The sequence below is a fragment of the Haliotis cracherodii genome, unplaced genomic scaffold, assembly GCF_022045235.1.
Source record: "Haliotis cracherodii isolate W230 unplaced genomic scaffold, xgHalCrac1.p SCAF_7, whole genome shotgun sequence".
Taxonomy (NCBI): domain Eukaryota; kingdom Metazoa; phylum Mollusca; class Gastropoda; order Lepetellida; family Haliotidae; genus Haliotis; species Haliotis cracherodii.
The window spans coordinates 60,917,994-60,940,384 of NW_027266330.1; the positions used below are offsets into that span (position 1 = coordinate 60,917,994).

Genomic DNA, 22,391 nt, shown 5'->3' on the forward strand with positions numbered 1-22,391 from the left:
GATGATCCTTTTGTGGATATTGTCGATCGTTTCCTCTTATAGTATTTACCCATCGATTCAATCACTGAGATGGTTGAGGGTTTGATAAAAGAGATGCCGAGCGGGTCCAACCTATCGTCCTCTGTAGATAGGAATACCCCGTCTTGTAGATTCAACGACTGGATGCATACTCTCTCGAATATAAGTCGTACTCGTTCGTTTTAGACATACGATTACGCGTCCTTACGTTTGAAAATGTGACACATATTGTACCCGACTTATTGTGTTTGTAGGCGTATCAGGATATAAACATTCTTTGAGAGTGTTCTTCCTATTCTGTCTACGAGTTTGGGGTTTGTTTTGGGGGGTTTCGTTTTTTGTTTTTTTGTGTCTTAAGACACTTAACTGTATTACTGTATTAAGTATTGTACCACTGTTAAGTTCCAGCTAACTCGTAAATATCCTATATTTGTGATCTATAGACAAGGGAGTAGCTCCCAAATATCCAACCGTTGGATAAAATGCATAGTGTGAGATAGGATAAGTTTAAAAAGTTGAATATTTTATCATAAATTTTATTATAAATTGTATATTTATATACTTCTCCTATCTCAACACGTTATATGCCCACTCGTCCATCCATGCATCCCAATTCCTTAGGTTATATGTTCTTGAAAGAAAATGAGTTGACTGGGACAGACACGTGATCAGTGCATGACCCAGATCTTGGTGGTGACCCTGGCGATGTGAGGTATGCCGGGGTTATAGACTTTAGAAGCTGGAAACTTTTAATTCAGACACGTTTCCACTCAGAATCGAAAGAAGAAAGAGAATTGCATAGTGTGAGAAAGGATAAGTATAATATATTCAAAGCGCGACAAAGCAACAATTAGGCAAAATGTTGCGTTGTAACTGTTTGACACTTTTTGCAAGTTTTATTTAAGGGCGACAATGCGACAACGCGGCAATGTCCCTTCTAATTCTGCCGTGATGTCATAAAGATGTACGACGTCAACTTACTTCAATAAAAATCAGCATGTGTGCGGACTGTACAAAAAGTTCAAAACATGACTACTTTCAATTAACCAGACATTATATCTAAAAAGTGCAATTATTACATAAACAATTATAAGTCGGAAAATGTTTGGTGTCTCGTATGTATGTAATAATTTTGAATTGAAGCTTGTAGATTGTATTTTAGTGCTCCTAAGATACTATAATAAGAAGCAAATTTTGTGATTTTTCACCAACAGTGAGTGAGTGAGTTAAGATTTAACGTCACATCGGCAGTATTTCAGCCATATCGTGACGAGAAGTACATTAATAATACACATAATTATACGAAATAAAAACCTGTCGACGAAGGACAGTAGAATAACTAGAATATCACAGACTTGATTTAAAACTAGTTGTGAATAATAAAAAACAGTAAGCATTAATGAACATCACAATATAAAAATGGGCTAGAAACCGTCAGCAACGGAAGGGAGATCACCATACTGGGGACCATGGGGACTGACAGTACTTTTGCTTCCTGCATGGACCCCGGCAGGATTTATATCATCCCTTCAGTCACTGGCGACAGTGAACCAGTTAAGCCTTAGATTAAAATAACGAAGATACTACGTTTAAAAGTTTCACCAACAAGATCACTTATCACATTGATGTGTGAAGCAATGTACATAGTAAGTTGATTTGATTTTATGTCAATATAAGTTCAATATTGCATATTTCGCAATTTATTGCGAACAAATGTACTACAGGAATGAATGGCCGGAGAAAACGTTTAGTTACAGACAGTATCGATGATCCGCTGTGTTGACGAAACTAAAAGCATGAACTGTATCAGAACCTTGTGCTAACAAAATGCGAATCCATATGTTTGTTAAGCTGCATGCAAATGGCACATAGCGACAACCCACGTCCTGGAAACGTCCTTTGTGACTTCCAGGGCAGAATAAGTCCCTAGTGCCCTACACAATCCTTGTTGTTAGACTGAAATTAAACCCAATCGAATACCCACTGCGTGGAGCGTTGTTCACAATATCGATCACTGGATTGTCTGGTCCACACTCGATTGTTTACAGTCCGTCCTCATATGGTTGGAGTATGTATGCGGCGTCAAACAAAAAAATAACAACTAAAAAAACGTTCGGATGGTCACAATATGGGACGGGGCAAATGGTGGCCATCGTGCCACGACGATGTGGATCTTTGCCCATGCTAAAGAGGATTGTTTGTCCAAGCCCTACATTTAATAGGCCTCCCAGATATAACTGTCACATTGCTCACTAAGCAATATCCCCCTGGTATTCACAGCATACATTATGCAGAAACACGAACCATGCATGCATTCAATGTAAATGAGGTGCATATAGATGCAAGCTAATCAAGTGGATGAATGCAACGGAACTCATTGTTGGCATACCATATCGGATGGTAATAACTAATGTCGATTGTGGCAGCATACGCAATGTTGGACCCCTGCGACAAAAAATCCCATGAAGGAATTCCCTTAGAGATAAGAAGTGAGTGGGTGAGTTGAGTATTAAGGCCGCTTTTAACAGTATTCCAATAATATTGCGGCGTCTCAGCTTAATGTGGGAGGAAAGCCCAAAGTGATGCAGGTCTCAGACGTTTACCACTTCGGTGAAACCCACGACCATGGGTATGGTGCTGACAACCTAGAACAATAATTGAGGCGGACCGGACTGGACCCATCCGTGCCCCCCTTGGTGACAGAAAGTGTACACCTCTGGCATGGCTCCTTGCCGTAACACAGTGATGTACTTATAAGGACGGCCATTCAACAAGACAAGGGTCCCTGAAATTAGCGTTTTAGGAATTATGATGCAGAAAACTATGTTTATAACGAACGCGATTGGACTTGACAGTAATGTTATCAGTCATGACTGCCTTATTTACCAATATTAATATTATTTTTAAAAATTGTTATATCCACATAATTGGCCAGAACATTGGGAGGTTGATTTCTAAATACCTTGGGAATATAAATCAATATTAAGAACAATTGCATATGTAAATATCATTGCATGATTTGGTTTATTAGTGTCACTGGGGCGATGGGATAGCCTATAGGTCCCTTAAGTCATAACTGCCTTATTTACCAATATTATCATTATTTACAAAAAAGGTTATATCAATATAAATAGCCAGAATATTTTATAAAATCCTTTGGAATATAAATCAATATTAAGAACAACTGCATATGTAAATATGATTGCATGATTTGGTTTATTAGTGTCACTGGTTCGGTAGGATAGCCAAGTGGTTAAAGCGTTCGCTCGTCATGCCGAAGATGCGGGTACGGTGTGTGAAGCCCGTTAATTATATTACTGAAATATTGCTTCTCACTATTAGTGTCACTACTGTTCAACCTAGTGAATCAAGTTTATTTTGTAATGCAGACCACATGACCCATAGTACAATTGTAAGATAAATTATATTTTAGGTCACATGTCCAGATCTTTGACGATCCCATTTTAAATAATTTACATAGATATAAAGCTTTGTACATTAATATGACAGGAGTTAAAATACACTTAATAATATTTCTGTAAAAAATTAATTTCTCCAGTGAATATATTTCTGTAATTGAAAAAAAGACATGGTATTCATCCTCTATCCTCACATTCTTTACATATAGATTCTGTATGAGGTATTATTCAACAATGACATTTTACGAATAATGTTGACTTGAAAAATGTGAAGAGATATTCGAAAACTACAATTGCTGTAACTAATCGTTTGAGTATAGATATATGTATATATATAGATATATATATTATCTATCTCTATAGATATAGATATATATATAGATATAGATATAAATATATATATATATATATATATATATATATATATATATATATATATATATATATACTGGCTGACGCCATCACTGGAATGCCTTTCTCTGCATCAAATAGACCCATGAGGAGTTTGTGATCTGATAACAGCTGAAATTTCCGTCCAAACAACTACTGGTGGAATTTCGTTATGCCAAACACTATTGCCAGTGCTTCTTTATCAAGCTGTGAATAGTTCTTTTCTGCGGGTGACAAGGAACGTGACGCAAACGCCACAGGCTTCTCAGTACCATCTGGCATGAATTGTGACAGGACGGTACCTACTCCATATGGAGAAGCATCAGTTGAGAGGAAGGTCTGGATTGTAGTGAGTCAAGACCTTACATGAAGACAAGTGAGATTTCACCTTTAGAAATACTGTATCATGCTTCTTGGTCCATCACCATTGAGCGTCCTTTTGTAGTAACCCATGTAGTGACACTAACATCGTGGAGACATTTGGCAGGAATCTCTGGTAGTACTGTACCCAAGGAATGACTTCAACTCTGTCACATTCTGAGGAGCTGGTGCGGACACAATAGCGTTGCCCTTCTCCTCTAATGGATGCAGTCCCTGTGCGTCAATCCGGTGTCCAAGGTAAGTGACTGAGTCTTTCTTGATGTGACACTTTGAAGCGTTTAGACGCAACCCTGCTTTCTGCAATCTGTCAAGGACTTCATTCAGATTCTTGTTGTGTTCTGCATTATCAACACCCGTGACGAGAATATCATCGAGGTAGATGCACCCATGTGGCAAGTCGCTGAGAAGACATTCAATTGTCCGCTGGAAGATCGCAGGAGCTGCCGACACCCCAGAAGGTACTCGTTGGTACTCGTATAGACCTTTATGGGTGTTAATTGTGGTGAGTTTCTTGGAATCATCGTCCAACACTAGCTGCTGGTAGGCATTACTCATGTCCAATTTCGTAAACTTGTTACCACCTGAGAGTGATGCAAATATGTCCTCAATGCTGAGTATTGGGTAACAATCTGGTTTAGCTACCTGGTTGACTGTTAGTTTGCAATCTCCACACATACGCACTGGTACGATGGGTGCTGCCCACTCTGAGTACTGCACTGGTTTTATGACACCCTGCTGCTCTAATCGTTCAAGTTCATTCTCAACCTTGTCCCTCAAGGCACAGGCCATGTTTCTGTGCTTGTGGAAGGAATAGATATGTTAATCTTCACTTTTGTATCTTTCAACTCACCAAATTCCTCCTTGAAGACATCGGAATGAGAGTTAGGGATACTTTGCACATCATCACAATCAACTCTGAGGATTGTTCCCCAGTCTACACGAACATGTCGCAGCCAGTCGCGACCAAAGTGATTAGCTCTTCTCCCTTTCACTACAATCACTGGCAGTTCTGCTGTCTGTTTGCCGTAGTTCGCTTTCACTGAGCAAGAACCAAGCAAAGGTATCTTCTCACCTAGGTAAGTACGTAACAAGGTATGAGGAGGTCCTAGTTTGGGTGGATCTTTCCCTAACGAAATGTAAGTGTCCCCATTAATCACTGAAAACGTTGCACCTGTATCCAGCTCCATGCTAAATGGTTGACCATTAAGTGCTAAATCAACAAACATTGGTGGTTCCTTCTCTCTCCTCCCAACAAAAGATGTAGAGCAAGTCTCCATCTTGTAAATGTCATACACTTCACTTTCAACATCATTGTTGTTATCAGGAGTGACCTGATGTGTCGCTGAACGCTTGTGCTGACTCCCACTTCGACCTTGACCACTAGATCGATACGAACCACGTCCACAACGAGAACCTTTACTATTCTGTGACTGATGACATACCTTCTCAATGTGGCCAATCTTACCATAATTGTAACACTTTGAGGTACGAAAATGACAGTCCGGAGATTTGTGATTTCGTAAACCACATCTGTCACATGGTGGGTAGACAGGAGCATGTTGAGATGATGACATCTTGTGCATGTTACCCCCTGTAGCTGCTGAAACACTTGAAACACCAACTTTAATATCTTCTACATTCTTTGCTGCCAGTTCCATTGACTGTGCTAGTGTATAAGCTTTATTGTAATCAAGAGCTTTCTCTGCTAATAATCTCCTCTGTATTGCATCATTATTAATGCCACAAACTATTATCTCTCTAAGTGAATCATTAAGAGTAGTACCAAAGTCACATGTACTTGCCAATTTGCGAAACTCGGAAGCATACGCTGCGACACTCTCCTGAGACTTTCTATCCCTCTTGTGAAATTTAAGTCTTTCAACTATCACTGACGGTGTTGGGTGTTGATGATCGCGCATGACTTTCACTATCTCAGCAAACCCCATTTCCTTAGGTTGCGTAGGAGCACACACATTCCGGAGAAGTGTGTAGGCTGTCTTACCCATTTCACTAAGCAGAATAGCCCGTTTCATCTCATCATTCTTATCATCAACACCTCTAGCCGTAAAGTACAAGTCTAACCTCTCACAATAAATGTCCCAGCTGTCAGTCTCTAGATTAAATTCGTCGATCTTCCCGGAGGTAGGCGACGCCATGTTTATGGAGAGATTGAAACACGACGAACATTTAATCACACAAAATGTCCACAAGAACGCTAAGACATCCACTTTTACCTCGTCGCCAATTTATGTGATGACTTTGGCAGCTACAACAAACACTCGGCTTTCCGGGGAAAGGGTGTATTCTCTCATTACATGCAAATACACTCAGTCAAGTGCAGTCGGCAGCTCTGTGGTCTGATAGTGCACAACATACACACTTCTGGCGCTGTTACACATCGTATGGATAACGCGAGTGACTGGTTATATGATACTAATACGCTACAAGATCGCTGTCTGTATCTGGCATATTGGTGAATGCGGCGTTCAACAACTAAAAAGAAACAACACAGGCACAGCATAACACACATCAATATTGTCCTAATTAAGTAACGTTTCACTTTCCAGGGTACCTTAGATGTCCGGGGAGTGGTGGAAGTGTGGTCTGCTGCATCCAAAGGAGGAAGATTTAACATGTTAAAGTATGAACAGTTGTCTTTCACCCGTACGATTTCAATGTGGAACGCCCCTTCTAAAACGCTTTTCCTTTTTGTGCAGCCTGCTTCTGAAAACAATTGCTCCTCCCTTCAAATAAATAGACATACCCATCAACAGATTTAAAGTCAGCACGTTCAATGAGATGAACTCATGGTATCGGGTCGCGGGATGCCCAGTCATCTTAGACACCGCAATTCAGAGTTGCATCCCTTGGGCAAGCCAGAAACCTATGATCGTGGATTCAAATCCAGGTTCTAACCTATTATGTTTTTTGGTTTGTCAGCACAATTCCAATTCACAATTTTGTCAGCACAGCTGGTGGGTTTCACCCGTAGGGCGTTCCTCCCTCATTTAGCTGACACGCCGTGATATAACTCGAATGCTGTTCAGTTAGCAATTGTTACTTCTTTGAATACTTCACCTTTCCTGTAAAAGGTAACAGTGCAGCAATATACATGATTGAATATAGAACTAGCGTGTTGGGAAAGTTTATTCCAAACCCAAAGCTGATGATTCACATAGTTCCTTTTGTGACAAAATCACATCACGGAAGAAAACATCACCTACTAACATCTTATCAATTAACAGCTTTGACCCTGACCCCACTGTGCGCCACACGTTCTGGGGGCTGTACTTTGGGTACTTGGCAAGAGGACTCAATTTGTCATTCAACCAATCAACCGTACAGCGTATATGTTCAATGAAGACGCTGAGGGGAGCACAGAAGTATGACTTGTTAACAAGGCAATCAGTTTCAGAGATGCCTATCTTTAAGAGTAATCTAAGTGTTACAAATAGTAACAAATGCATGTTCTACATCGTTGAGATATAATTGAACATTTCTACTAATGACAACTATTTGTCTGACAAGAATATACAATAAACGATAGATAATGACTGGATATGTGTTTCTTGCAGATCTACCAAAAGTATAAGATATTACTAAAGTTTGCATCTCAAATCCGAAACAAATGTTTCCCAAACAACAGCAGTTGTGTTTAGAATCACTTATATTGACACTGTCGTATTAAATTCATGCATTATTCTACACGTGGGGGATTATAATATGTATGATTATATATGTATATGTATGTAAATATAGTACTAAATTATCCTATTCAACATAGGAAAGGCCAATGTCATGTTATCATTGCACGGAGACGAACTACATAAATTATTATGAAATTGTTTTTTAAAACATTCATAACTGTAAATTATTTCCCCAAACCCGTGGATGTTATTCGGCAACAATCATAACAGGGAGCCGCGTCCTGTTCTAGACAGGTTCACCTGCCCTAGAGCGCTTGCGCTCCTCGCCTGCAGCCACTAGGTGGCGATGGGCAGGGTACCCATTTTCCCCGCATTTTGCTGCGGTGAAACGTTGACGCATTTCCTTGAAGCGGGTCTGACTGTCTGTCGAGAGGGTCTGGAGCAGGCCTATAGCATATCACTAAACATTAAACATTGAAACAGTTTCCGTGAAGCGGGTCTGATTTCTGTCAAGAGGGACGGGGACAGGCCTATAGCACATCACTAAACGTTAAATGTTGACACAGCTTTCGTGAAGCGGGTCTGACTGTCTGTCGAGCGGGCTTGGAGCAGGCCTATAGCATATCACTAAACATTAAACGTTGACGCATTTCCGTGAAGCGGGTCTGACTGTCTGTCGAGAGGGTCTGGAGCAGGCCTATAGCATATCACTAAACATTAAACATTGAAACAGTTTCCGTGAAGCGGGTCTGATTTCTGTCAAGAGGGACGGGGACAGGCCTATAGCACATCACTAAACGTTAAATGTTGACACAGCTTTCGTGAAGCGGGTCTGACTGTCTGTCGAGCGGGTCTGGAGCAGGCCTATAGCATATCACTAAACGTTAAACGTTGACGCATTTCCGTGAAGCGGGTCTGACTGTCAGTCCAGAGGGTCTGGAACAGGCCTATAGCATATCACTAAACGTTAAACATTGAAACAGTTTCCGTGAAGCGGGTCTGACTGTCTGTCGTGAGGGTCTGGAACAGGCCTATAGCATATCACTAAACGTTAAACATTGAAACAGTTTCCGTGAAGCGGGTCTGACTGTCAGTCCAGAGGGTCTGGAACAGGCCTATAGCATATCACTAAACGTTAAACATTGAAACAGTTTCCATGAAGCGGGTCTGACTGTCTGTCGTGAGGGTCTGGAACAGGCCTATAGCATATCACTAAACGTTAAATGTTGTCACAGTTTCCGTGTTGCGAGATATTAGCACCTCTTGAAAGAAGAATAATTCATGTGTCAGGCTACAGGAGTAAACATATTACCATTAGGGAGGTGACTCTCATTGAGAAGAATGGTTCATTGTTAATAACAAATGCACTCAAAACGTTGTGGGTTTCAATTATACCATTATCTGCATGTGTCCCTGTGCAGATCTACTTCATTATAAAATAATGTAAGAACATTGTAGCTGTTACTTTGAAGACATTAATTATGAAAAAATAGTAATAACATTACCACTGTAGATATCAATGTCAACAGTATCATGGATACCACTGTGAGTGTATTACCCCATGTTCTTTGAAAACATAAATGTTTCAGGAAGTCATTGTTGTAAAAACATATTACTAGTTTTGTTTTCATAAAATGTTTGTTTTCTACTTTTATGTTACATTGATATGAAATCTGAAGCGTGTCATTTTCTCCCTCCTGATTCTGAAGGTACCACATGCAAATTACAGTTTGTTTTATCATCTATGTTACACATGTTTTTCACGGCAGTATAGGTACTTGCATCAATAGTCGGGTATGCAACAAACTTTCTTTGCGCCGTGTTGATCCTCTGGATGAAAGTTATCTTGTAATGACTCTTGGATTGTGAAATGCTTTCTCCTCCAGGGTTACCTTCATGGCCGGTCCACTCTACTGGCTGTCATTTACACTCTCCATACTAATCGGTGTCGTGGCTTACTCATATTACGATCACCTGGGGTGCGATCCGTTTGCTTCTGGTCAAATCACCAACCCAAATCAGGTACCAACCTATTTTTTGTCTTCAACAGACCCACATTTGACCTTCATATTGAGAAACTCCGTCAATGTGTTGAGATATTAGAAGCACAAAAGGCAACTGTGGAATCACGCCAGATTGCACCCTTCCCACTCTCCTCAAAGCGAAAGCCCGTTCGCTGAGCTCTCTATACTATCGCTAGCGCTGCCACCGGTCAAAGCTCCCCACTGTGTTAACTGGCCACAACCATGCTTGGAGTTAAACTCACAACCGATGGACTGTCACGCACTGGGAAGGAGCTTGCATCTTCCTCAGGAAAGGTAGATAACTGACTTTAAAAGTCCAGTTGCCGAACTTGGCTTGAATTTCTAGGCTCAATCGTAGTGACTTTTACGAGTTATGTCCCATCTATGTCCCCACAACTGATCGAATTCCACCTCTCATATATCTTTCACTTGCTTCAAACAAAATGGCGGCGCCCAGTCACGACGATTTCATCGATAATAATGATCTTTATTGCTGTGTGCATCGAATCACATGAGGTGAAATGACTAGGAAAATATATGTCGACGCTCAGTTAACGGTATACATGCTCTTCCAATCCTGCAATCCAACGAATTCGGCGCTGTGATTGCCATGTTGTTTATGAACCAGACGCCGAATTCGTTCCAGGATTTTGATTGCACAGACTCGTTGGTCCAGCCAAAATACAACTCCATTATTCCAGCCTAGTTTGGCAAGGGTGGGTACTGGACTTTTACAGACAGCTAACTCCCTTGCCTCGGGAAGATGGCCAGATTAAAGTGACACACGACTAAGAGTTATACTGAAATGTCAACTGTTTTTGTAAATGTGTTTTGAACAATATCAGTTTAGAGCACTGGGAACAAAAATGATACTATTGTTTTTAGATCCTTCCTATCCTGACTGTGGACATCTTCAAAGGTATCCCTGGGATGCTGGGATTATTTGTGGCAGCTCTCTGTAGTGCCTCACTCAGGTGAGGGAATGGGGAGGTAAAATGTGGCTTAACCTCGCGGTCAGTATCATTGCGCTTATACAGCGAAGTTCATGCATGCGTGTGTGTGGCTGCTTGTACTAGTGCAGGCTTGATAGTGCTCGCCCACTGAGATATCATGCAGCAGTTAAACATGGATACTTCGCGCTCAGACGCAGTATACTGATTCTGAGACGATCAGACCTTGTTAAATCCCTTTAACGCCAAGCACTAGACCGGGAAACAGCAAGTTCAATGTTTTAACGTATTTGGTATGACGCGACAGGGGATCGAGCCACCGACTTTCTGCTTTCGGAGCAGACGCTCTATCCACTATACCACGGGGACGGCACCCAGAGAAATGAAACTGAAGACTCTTGGCATCAGTCGTTATCAGTGCTAAACAGCTGAACGTCAGTTCTCTGAAGTAGAAGTAACAAAACTATGTGCATGTCATTTAACAAGTGTCGACATGGATAATGTGTACATGTTAAGGATTTGAAATTATTTAATTGTATGGCTTTTGTTAGATTAATGTCCACATTTTACATAATCCCTTCAGCACTATTTCCTCTGGGCTGTCCAGTCTGTCGGCCACAACCTGGGAGGACATCCTCAAGCATCACCTGCCAAACCATTCCGACTTCAAGGCAACACTTGTAGCTAAAGCAGCGGGTAGGACGTTGCATACACATGCATGATATTGCTACTATCTACCATCGCAAGCACGGGGTGAAGCCATGGAAGAAGCATATATGCATTAATTTATTATTAATATGAATTGAATAGAAAACGTCAACGTAGGGAGTAATAAGTCTCGATTATCTGCCGAAACAGATTCCTTTGGGCGTAAAAGGCAAAATACTTATGAAAATATATATAGATTCTTCAATGACCAAATAACTCTTAACTAATAGCAACTACATTGAATGAAGTGGCATGGTTGAGTACAGTGTTTTGAGTGGGTTGTCGATCAGAAAGCGCAAAAGAAAACAACAAAATATGGAGCTCAAAAAGTATGTTTACACCAAACATTTCACTCTAACAGGCAAGTATGTAGCACGGCAAAATATTCGTAAGCTAACATGAGGTGAGAACCCCCAAAGAAAACTCAGTAAAGCCTTGCAAAGGTTTTGTTCTATGCCGCACGTCATTATTGTGACGTCATATCACCCGTCACGCAAAAGATATGACGACACAGTCGCTGTTGTCCTCAAGACTTAATACATTCTCTTTCTAGATTTCTAGTATTGCCACTCATGATGAATATTATAGTAGTCGCGACTTTGCGTTTTGTAGCATATAACTGTACATATAACTATTTAAGTGAGTGAGTGAGTGAGTTAAGTTTTAAGTCACATCGGCACTATTTCAGCCATATCGTGACTTGAGCAAGTCATGTATTTATATAATATTATATATAACTATTTAAAGTTGCCTAGCCACAATGACTTATAAAAGTACTATTCTCAAAACATGGCTTCCGCGGTGATGCGGCTGTCAAGTCGGCTGTTTCAAACAGAGGGGTTTATTGTGATTTCATAACCTCTGATCGACCAATCCAAATCAGTATTTTCCAAGTTCATGGGAGAATATATGTACAAAAAACTTGTACAAAAACAAAACATATCAGGTATGTAGGATCTTCTTTCAGTGATCATCTACGGAATGTTCACCTTTGGCATAGCGATTCACATATCATTGGTCGGTGGAACATTGTTGCAGGTATGGAAACTTTCAATATCATGTGGTCTCACTTTTTCAATTTAACAGTTCCTTTGATCTGACCAGGAAAAGAAACTTCAAATGTCTTTACATTACTTTACATTACAGTGTTGAATTTCTAAAATAGATTCATCTGAAGGGTATGTCTGTTATCTGCATGTTATGAGGCAAGATAACTAACTTATTATTGTTTAGCTCATCAGATTGAAAGTCAAGTGAGCTTTAATCGTGGCCTGTGTGTCCCAGATTGGTGGCCCGCTAGTGGGGTGAGTGGGTGCTTGTGTACGGTGGGGTGGGCTGGAGTGGATTTGTGGTGTGTGGGGGGGGGGGGGGGTAGATTTATTTCTTTTTAGCTAATTTCATAGGTAAGCAATTGTGACCAGCACCTATAATCATTTCGTACCTAAGGATATGAAGTATGTTGATTGCATCATAATACACAAACTTTGCAGTCAAATACATGATGGAGAGAAAAAATGTTTAATATTGTGTTCAAGAAATTTTGGTTCCAATCCAGTTCATATGATCACAGCATGAAGGACAGCATGGACTCAGTTGGGTTCAGGCTGTTAAGTATAAATACATCTTTATTTAAAGAGTAAAACAATTAGTGACGTCTGTTCGGTGATGTAATCGCTGAGTGTCCATCTGCATGGTGTTGTTAAGACGTTGCTGTGTCACGGTACTTCTAAGGTGTGTTTTCAGTCTCCTAAGACGTGAGAATGACCGTTCAGATGTTGCAATAGTGACCGTAATGCCAGGTAGATTTTGAGTAGTTATCTCCTCAATACTTGTTGTTGTTTTGCCGCAGATACATGGATTTACAAATAGAACTGCTCTGGACACATTATGTGGTTGTAAAGTGTAAAAGTGGTTAACTTTAGCTAATTATTCATCATTGTGACGTTGATATGCTGTCAACTCCTATCAATCTTAAGGTGTAAACATTGCGACAGTTCTTGTGTGACCCCTGTCACGTAACAGGGTTAAATGCAAATTGCCAAGTTTCGAAGTAGCATCGGCAACAAAGCATGCTTTAATTTCTATCAAAATAACTGTACATTGTGAAATAACGTTTGTAAGCTTGTTTATGCAGAAATTCGTTTTCTAAGAATTATATGTGCATCTGTACGAAATTAAGCGCTTGCAAATAAGAGATTTAATAAGCTTATCAATGCGATCAGAATATACATTTGCATTTCACAACACATTTCGTATTTTACTCTAGTGTATTAATAGAACGCCTGTTATGCATTTTAGTAGGAATCAGTAGGGATAAACGAAGCATGCAGACAATCATTACTTTGTGTAGCAGAGTGAAAACACGAAACTGGAAGATTCCATGACCAACTAAGACTGCGTCTTTGCAGAGAAAATTCCGGGTGATCAAAATGTTTCTTTGAATACAGAGAACAGTTTATACGTTCAATTATATTTCAATTCATACATGTAACTTTGTTTGAAGGGCACGTAAACACAACATAGCAACATCATAAATGCTTGACTAAAGTCTCATTTGGTAGCTGATGAATAAAAAATCGTCATCCCCCCCGAAAATATCCACCATAGGGGTTAAAACTGGTTCCCGGTGTCTATCGCTCCACGTAATTTCAATTATAGGTCAGCGCCTTGTCTGCCCACTTCCACGCATATTTTTTAATCACTTTTCTGTCTGCGCATCTGTTTGATTACAGTGTCCACAACTTAAGCTATGAAATAGAAACAACACAGAGGATCCCTTCAGTAGTCTTGTGCATTCTCAATTCTTTATCAGTCCTTAAACATTAAAGGTTATCGGTGGTAAACAATAATCGTTAGGACTAATACCTGACACAGTAGACATCGTCTTCATGACAGGTATATTTCTATAAGGAGAATGAACTGTAAAAACAATGGTTGGTTGGCTGGCTGTTTTACGCCGCACCCAGCAATATTCCAGCTATATGACGGCGGTCTGTATATGATCGAGTCTGGACCAGACAATCCAGTGATTAACATCATGAACATCGATCCATGCAATTGGGATCGATTACATGCATCTACCAAGTTAGCAAGCCTGACAATCTGATCCTGTTAGTCGCCTCTTACAACGAGCATAGTCGGCTTTAACTGCACGCATGGGCTGCTGAAAACTTCATGGGTCCCTAATTCCGAGATGTGTAAAGCTATCAACGACACCTACCCCTGTTTCATCATAGGACTATTTCTCCAGTGGGTGGGGTGGACTGGTTCGGATCTGGGTGGGGATGTGGGGATAAACCGCAGCCCCCTCCCTGTTTTTTTAGACTACATAGTGAGCTACAGTGTCGTGGCACTATTTGGGCAATTCTAGCCGCCGTGATAGATAAAACCCCTTCTATAACTATTGACAATGCTGGTTATAACATTGCAGATAGCCACTGGTGTCTTAGCGGCCTTCGTCGGACCTCTGTGCGGATTATTTATCATGGCAGCATTTTGTCCTTGGGCTAATGCAAAGGTACAGTTCACACATCATCCGCTTGGTCCTCGCAATTATTGTTTTCTTCAAAAAGCGTTTTATGGTTGGGAAAAACATCGCACCTTCAGACATATCACCTGAAGAACTTTAACTGATGATTTATAAACATTACCCAACATGTGGTACTAACTTACATTTCATCTCTGTGCACGACGTGCTGGGGAGGACTTGACGCAAATGGTCGACACATAAGACATTGCATTCCCTTTTCATTGTCCGTGTAATGTCCACACACCGCCATGATCTCTAATGTCATGTCACTATCCCGTTAGTTTTTGGAGGAATTCGCGCAGATCAGTATCAAGTCAATCATCTCTACGAATGCCTGTTTCGCATTAAACGAATCCTGGTTCTACCACTTGGGACATAAGCATAGAGTGAGTTAAAGTTTAACGTCACAACATAAGCATAGAACAAATACCGCAGCTACAAATGAGTGAGTGAGTGAGTTGGGTTTAACGCCGCTTTTAACATTATTCCAGTTATATCACGGCGTGTCAGCTTAATTTGGGAGGAAAGCCCGAAGTAATGCAGGTCTAAAACGTTTACCACTTCGGTGAAACCCACGAGCACGGGTATGGTGCTGACAAACCTAGAAACATAATTGGGGCGAACCGGGATTCGAACCCACAATCATAGGTTTCTGGCAGGTCCAAGGGACGCAGCTCTGCATAGCGAATCGCGGCGCCTTAGACGACTGGGCCACCCGTGCTGGGTGCTATAGATTAAGATGGATGTCACACATATTATCATCTTCGTTTATTTTTATTTTTTTATGTTACTATCATTTCATTATTATTTAATTAGAATCAGGCAATACATTCTTACTTTTCCTCGCAAATTGTATGAATGTATCTTCGTTGATCTTTAATTGTCCATTCATAACTTTCAACTGCTATTTTTCCTTTTACGCCGAATGGAATCTGTTTCTGGAGAAACGCTAGGTTAGTTATAATCTTGCATTGGTTTCCTGAGACTGAAAAAAATGGATATCGATAAACATGTCAACCCTTATTATTTACCAATCACAAAAAACCTGGTCATGTGTTTCTTCTCCGGGTATATAGAGGTTATAACGCTTTTGTGTATGGGGATGGTAAATATCCTGGATAAGGAATAAACATTGTTTTTAGCGAGCCTTGGCGAGCTATATACATAGTGTTTATTCCTAATACAGGATATTTACCATCCCCAAATACAAAAGCGTCATAACCTCTTTATCATATAATGGTATTCTTTAATTCTGTGCTTGAAAATCGCTTTTCCTCTCTCACGAACATTAACAAAACATTGCAAGTTTTCCTGGAATGCGCGCATTAATATTTATTACGTCACAGGGTTAGTGATGTGTCAGTCGGACATTGACAATAGCCAATATAGTTCCAACTGAAATCTGTTTCTTATACAGTGGCTAAGCAACATATACGCAAAACAACAATTGTTATTAATTGCCTTTCGCGGCAATCCATTGGTCTGTCCGCTAGAGTAACTGCCCTTTGCCGAAGGGAAGCTACTCTAACCCTAGACTATGAGACGCCACGGCCACGTTCAGACGTTGTTGACAGTCGGCCTGTAATGTCATAACGTTAAGAAGTGCAACCAGATGTACACAGAAGTGTAAAAAGATGTACACACAGCGACAAAACGAAACAAGGTAACAATTCAAACATATTTCGGCCAAATCCAACTATTTTAATTTGTGGGAAAGGTTTCAAGCCGCTGAGATCTACAAGCACAGACATGGCTACTGATCCCGCTTGGCTTGGCCTAGTGCCTTCGCAAAATTGTTTCGAAATTTATATCTCCAAAGTTGCCAAAGCTTATAAAATGCCTAGGACAGTTAGACACTGATTTTCAGTATATTAGACTGTTCCTTTGATAATGATAGCTATTATCCCTGTAGTTTATCGAGATTCCCGATGGTAAACTCTGACTCGATCGCCGAATGACAAGGGTGACGCCATATTGTTTATAAACACTGAAAGTAGTCCCTACTTGACCTTTGACATTTGCATCTCTATCCCCATATGACCCCAACGGCTATCGTTTTTATCCGTTGGCTTTATCCTGCCGAGAAACCTACCCATTATATGATAAATCAACATACGTTATGGCTCTGGGCTCACTAGATAAGGACTTTTTGCAAGTACTCACTACTCGAACGTTTGGTCTTCATTCTTGATTCTTTAATTATTCCGGATCAGAAACCTATGGGTGTGGATTCGAGTCTAGGTTTACCCAAATTATATGTTTCTGTTTGTCAGCGCCTTGCTCGTGGGTTTCACAACGTGGTTACTTCGGGCTTTCTTCCCTCATTATGCCATGATGTAACGTAAATACTGTCCACTCACTCACTCATTTTACATCACTGAATACAGAAATAACGTGTTTTTAAAGTTTATACAAACCAAGAAACCCAACGAATCAAATAGTTCCTCTCCTTCAAGGTCAAATTACACTGATGATGTGTCGAGGCCTGTCAGCACCATACCTTTGCTCGTGGGTTTCACCAATGTGGTGAACGTCTGACCGTTCCCCCAACATTAGGCTGACACGGCGTGATATAACTGGAATAAGGTTGCGTTAAACCCAATTCACTCACTCACACCTTCTTTTGATGTGACAGGGGGCATTCACCGGTACCCTCGTTGGTTTAATACTCATGATGTGTATCTGCCTGGGTTCTGCATTTTCCGGTGTTGTGAAGCCGACACCATGGCTTCCTCCTGCATCAACTAACCAATGCATGACTGCAACATCATCAATGGCTCCAAACACGTCTACGTGGACGACGGTAACACCATCTGTGTACAACGTATCGGTGGCCGAAACCACCCGAGAGTCGTATGTATCAAATCAATTACAAAAGACAGCATTGAAACAAAATGGCATGTGACATGTACTACTTACAAGAAGTAAAGACCACCATCCTTTCATTTGACTATAGATACTACATGTATGTCATCCAATGGCAAAATAATCGTGTGAGAATGGAGTGTCCTTTTAACTTAATTTGAGTTGTAAATTTATGTGATTCAAATGATATTGCGAGTTTTTTTGTATGGAATCTATTGAAAAGTGTCATAGATCTGGTTCACAACCATATGATTTTTACCATTTAGTTCATAATATTATGGGGGGCACGGGTGGCCCAGTCGTCTAAGGCGCCGCGATTCGCTGTGCAGAGTTGCGTCGCTTGGGCACGCCAGAAACCTATGATTGTGGGTTCGAATCCCGGTTCGCCCCAATTATGTTTCTAGGTGTGTCAGCACCATACCCGTGCTCGTGGGTTTCACCGAAGTGGTAAACGTCTTAGACCTGCTTCATTTCGGGCTTTCCTCCCACATTAAACTGACACGCCGTGATATAACTTGAATACTGTTAAAAGCGGCGTTAAACCCAACTCACTCACTCACTCATAATATTATGGACATTTTTATTTATAATGTAGAATGATCCAGCTGTGTGAATGTCGAGTATTTGCGCGTTTGTATTTCAGAGTTTCTGAATAAGCATGTGGGGTAGTCTAGTGCTTACGCGTTCGTTTGTCACGCCGAAGATTCGAGTTCTGTTCCCAACACGGGTGCAATGTCGGAAACCTACTTCCGGGGTCCCCCACCTTGATATTGTTGCAATATTGCTAAAAGCGGCGTAAAACCATACTCACACACTCACACACTCACACACTCACACACTAAATAAGCCTGTTCACATGACGTGCAATTATTCCATTGTGAAAAATGATGTGATATGGCGTCCTCCTTTGTTCATGACGTCTGAACAATAGGTGAGTTGATATGGCATACATTTTTCCCCGATTGACTCACAATGGGTATTTATGTCATAAACTATTTGAAACTCCAGAAACACGCGAAAGGGGACAATTGGCAAATATTTTTTAGGAACAAATCTCAGCTGATGAATTCTTTGATAGGCATTTCTTCGAAGTTGACGGATGACAAAGTAGACGCAATTAATTGATAACAACGACGCAATTAATTGATAACAACGTCGCCATTTCAGTAAAATAAAGAAGCTGTTGTCATTAATTGTGTCTACTTTGAAATCTCGACTGGGAAAAGTGGTTTTCTAACCACGTAAGTTGATTCTCTGAATCGTGGTAATGAAATATCTAAATCAGTAGCGATGTGGCCGCGTTTTGTCACACACGAGTTTGATTGTTGTATACCTAAATAATTTTTTTTAATCTTGAGTGACCGTGTTTTAGCATATGGATAGAGGAAATCTACCGGCTCTCTTATGTGTGGCTTGGACTTCTCGGCACTAGTCTGACTTTACTCACTGGCTTCACTGCCAGTTGGATCACAGGTAACAACATTATCAGATAAACTTTGGGTATTTTAACTTTGGCCTTTACACATACACGAGGTTACTTCTTATGATATTTCCAGGACGCATGAATGGCCTTGTCATTTGTTTGACTACACCCGTCGGCATTACAGCCAGTTGTGTACAGGTAACAACATTACTAGTGTTACGTGTCGATTCCCAAATTGAAACAATATGTTATCCCAGAAGTCGGTACGTAAAAGAACTTAGTGTGAAACCAACAAACAACCAATGAGTGGTATACAATCAACAAACTGCAAAAGAGTTTTCAAATCAATTAAAATTACTGCACAGCATTTACAATGGCAGTACACAAGGGAGTGGAAGTATATATTCAATGGCAATATATAATATGATGACAGTGGTCAAGCTTCCGAGATAGGCTAGGGAGGGAATCAGGGTTGGTGGGCTATCCTCACATGAAAACTGGTTCCGAAGCAATGAAAATGCGTGAGAGATCACTAAACGCGCTCTTGTCCCTCTATATACACAGCTAAACAAGCATCTGGACATTTCTACAATGCCCTCACAAGTCTAGAGGTACTGGAACATGAGAGAATTTTCTGTTTGAGTAAACATGTTTCTATAACATACTGTCACCGTCCGCGGTATACCGGACCGGAAGTTTACACATCACTCTAGCATCTAAATATAGTAACAGCCTGACGACGGATCACTGTCCAAACATAATGTCATGAGCATTTGCCGAATCTCAACAGAAATAATGTAACACAGCTACACTCAAACCAAAAAAGCACAATAATATAATACTGGGTAAACGTTGAAATAATTTTAACTTTGGACATATACGAGTTGGCTTCTTATGATGTATCTATTGGGCGCGTATGGCCCTGTACTCTGAACAACTGACCCGTGAAGGTCCGGGGTAGAATATATCTTCAGCAACACATGCTTGCCGTAAAAGGCGACTATGCTTGTCGTAAGAGGCAACTAACGGGATCAGGTGGTCAGGCTCGCTGACTTGGTTGATGCATGGCATCGTGTCCTAATTGCGTGGATCGATGGTCATGATATCATTCACTGGATTGTCTGGTCCAGACTCGATTATTTACAGACAGTCGTCATAGAGCTGGAATTATGCAGAGTGCGGCGTTAAACAACATACCAACCAACCAACAACTGTAATGACTTGTGCAGTCCCTAAGTCTTTTCAGAAACTTTCATTGTTTAAAATACATCTGACCTTTAGAAAAGCAAATGTAACACTTTGTGGATGACAACTCTTATTTATTGGATGTAGCTGCTTTTATCGTTATTAAGCTAGCGTTAGAAAAAAAACGTTCAAGAGCACTCGGATGCAAGCATCCTGGTTCATTGGCTATAATAGTTCAGGGCAAACCAATTCTTTCTTACACAGAATAGATAGTTTTGATCCTACCATCACAACAGTGCACCCAAGTCAAATGTGATTATATCGCCCTCACACGATGCATACAGTAGCAATATCATCTCTGATCACAATTTCAGGTTTTAATCGCAACAGCCCTGTAGATCCCAGGTACTTGGTGCCTGTAGTTGACAGACTGTGATGCTGTCTTCCCAGGTCGACCAGGGCTTTCCTTTCAAGCAGAACAAACGAAGATAGCATCACGGTAATCTGAGGAATTTGTTTCTGTATGTCAAGGTTGATCCAAACCTCCAACCATGTGTGTTGTGTGTTGGTGGTGTCAATTCATATACGGTGCTTGGAGGATGGAAGTGTTAAAAAAATAATTAATTCGTTGAAATGAAACAATGACGATGTACCTCAATATATCGATTGATGATACCACCATCAACGCAACAAACAGTAAAGTTTAATTCACATCAAAGTATTCATTTCAACTTGTTTCTCGAGTACTCTGCGGATTTTTGTATTTATTTATGTTTTATATATATATTTTCATTCAAGCAATATTTTACATATACAGATAACGCATGGCATTTGCCACTGTACATTATAAACAGCATATAATATGATCTATTGCAATTGCTATGTACTCTGCGGGGGCACGGGTGGCCAAGTCGTCTAAGGTGCCGCGATTCGCTGTGCAGAGTTGCGTCCCTTTGGCACGCCAGAAACCTATTATTGTGGGTTCGAATCCCGGTTCGTCCCGATTATGTTTCCAGTTGTGTCAGCACCATACCCGTGCTCGTGGGTTTCACCGAAGTGGTAAACGTCTGAGACCTGCATCACCTCGGGCTTTCCTCCCACATCCAGCTGACACGCCGTGATGTAACTGGAATACTGTTAAAAGCGGCGTTAAACCCAACTCACTCACTCACTATATACTCTGCGGAGTTGCTGCCGATTATGCGGGTCAAGATATATATTTCGGATTTCCTAATTTATGCTAATAATCCATGGGTTCTCTACATTAGGATTGCCTACACAGAAACAAATTTAATGCGTTCGTCCAAGGGTCCCACAGTCAGTCAATAATTGAAAAATAACATTGAAAAACCGATTTACAAGCAAATACAAACCTCGCAGTTTACAATGCATAAATTAGTAAAGTAAGAAATTATTTGAGAAAATATATGCCTTTATCAATAATATTTGTTGTGTTTTGTAGAGTGCAGTGAATCTTGATGGACCTGGCCTGATGACACAAACAAATGGGGGAGAACTGCAGATGTCAGTCAGAGGGTCTGAGGAGTTGTCTCCCTTAGAACCACGCGGGCAAGCGAAAATAAATGATATTTAATCCGATGGATGGAAGGAGGACGAACACTTCTTAAGACTCACTTAAAAATAGACTTCCTGGTAAAGTAGACTTCCCGGAAATTCAGTCGGAAAAGAACCAGCCTCTTGAACATTCAAACCACCCATCCAGGCTGAAATCGAGAATGAACGAAACAGCTCTATTTGTTCCACAAATTGCAGGGGGCACGGGTGGCCAAGTCGTCTAAGGCGCCGCGATTCGCTGTGCAGAGTTGCGTCCCTTGGTCACTCAAGAAACCCA

At 40.7% G+C, this 22,391-nt stretch overlaps 1 pseudogene; it reads left to right on the forward strand.

Moving 5' to 3' along the window:
• The first annotated feature begins 5,152 nt into the window (after nt 1-5,152).
• On the forward strand, nt 5,153-22,081 carry LOC139449059 (sodium-dependent multivitamin transporter-like; annotated as a pseudogene).
• The last annotated feature ends 310 nt before the right edge of the window (nt 22,082-22,391 follow it).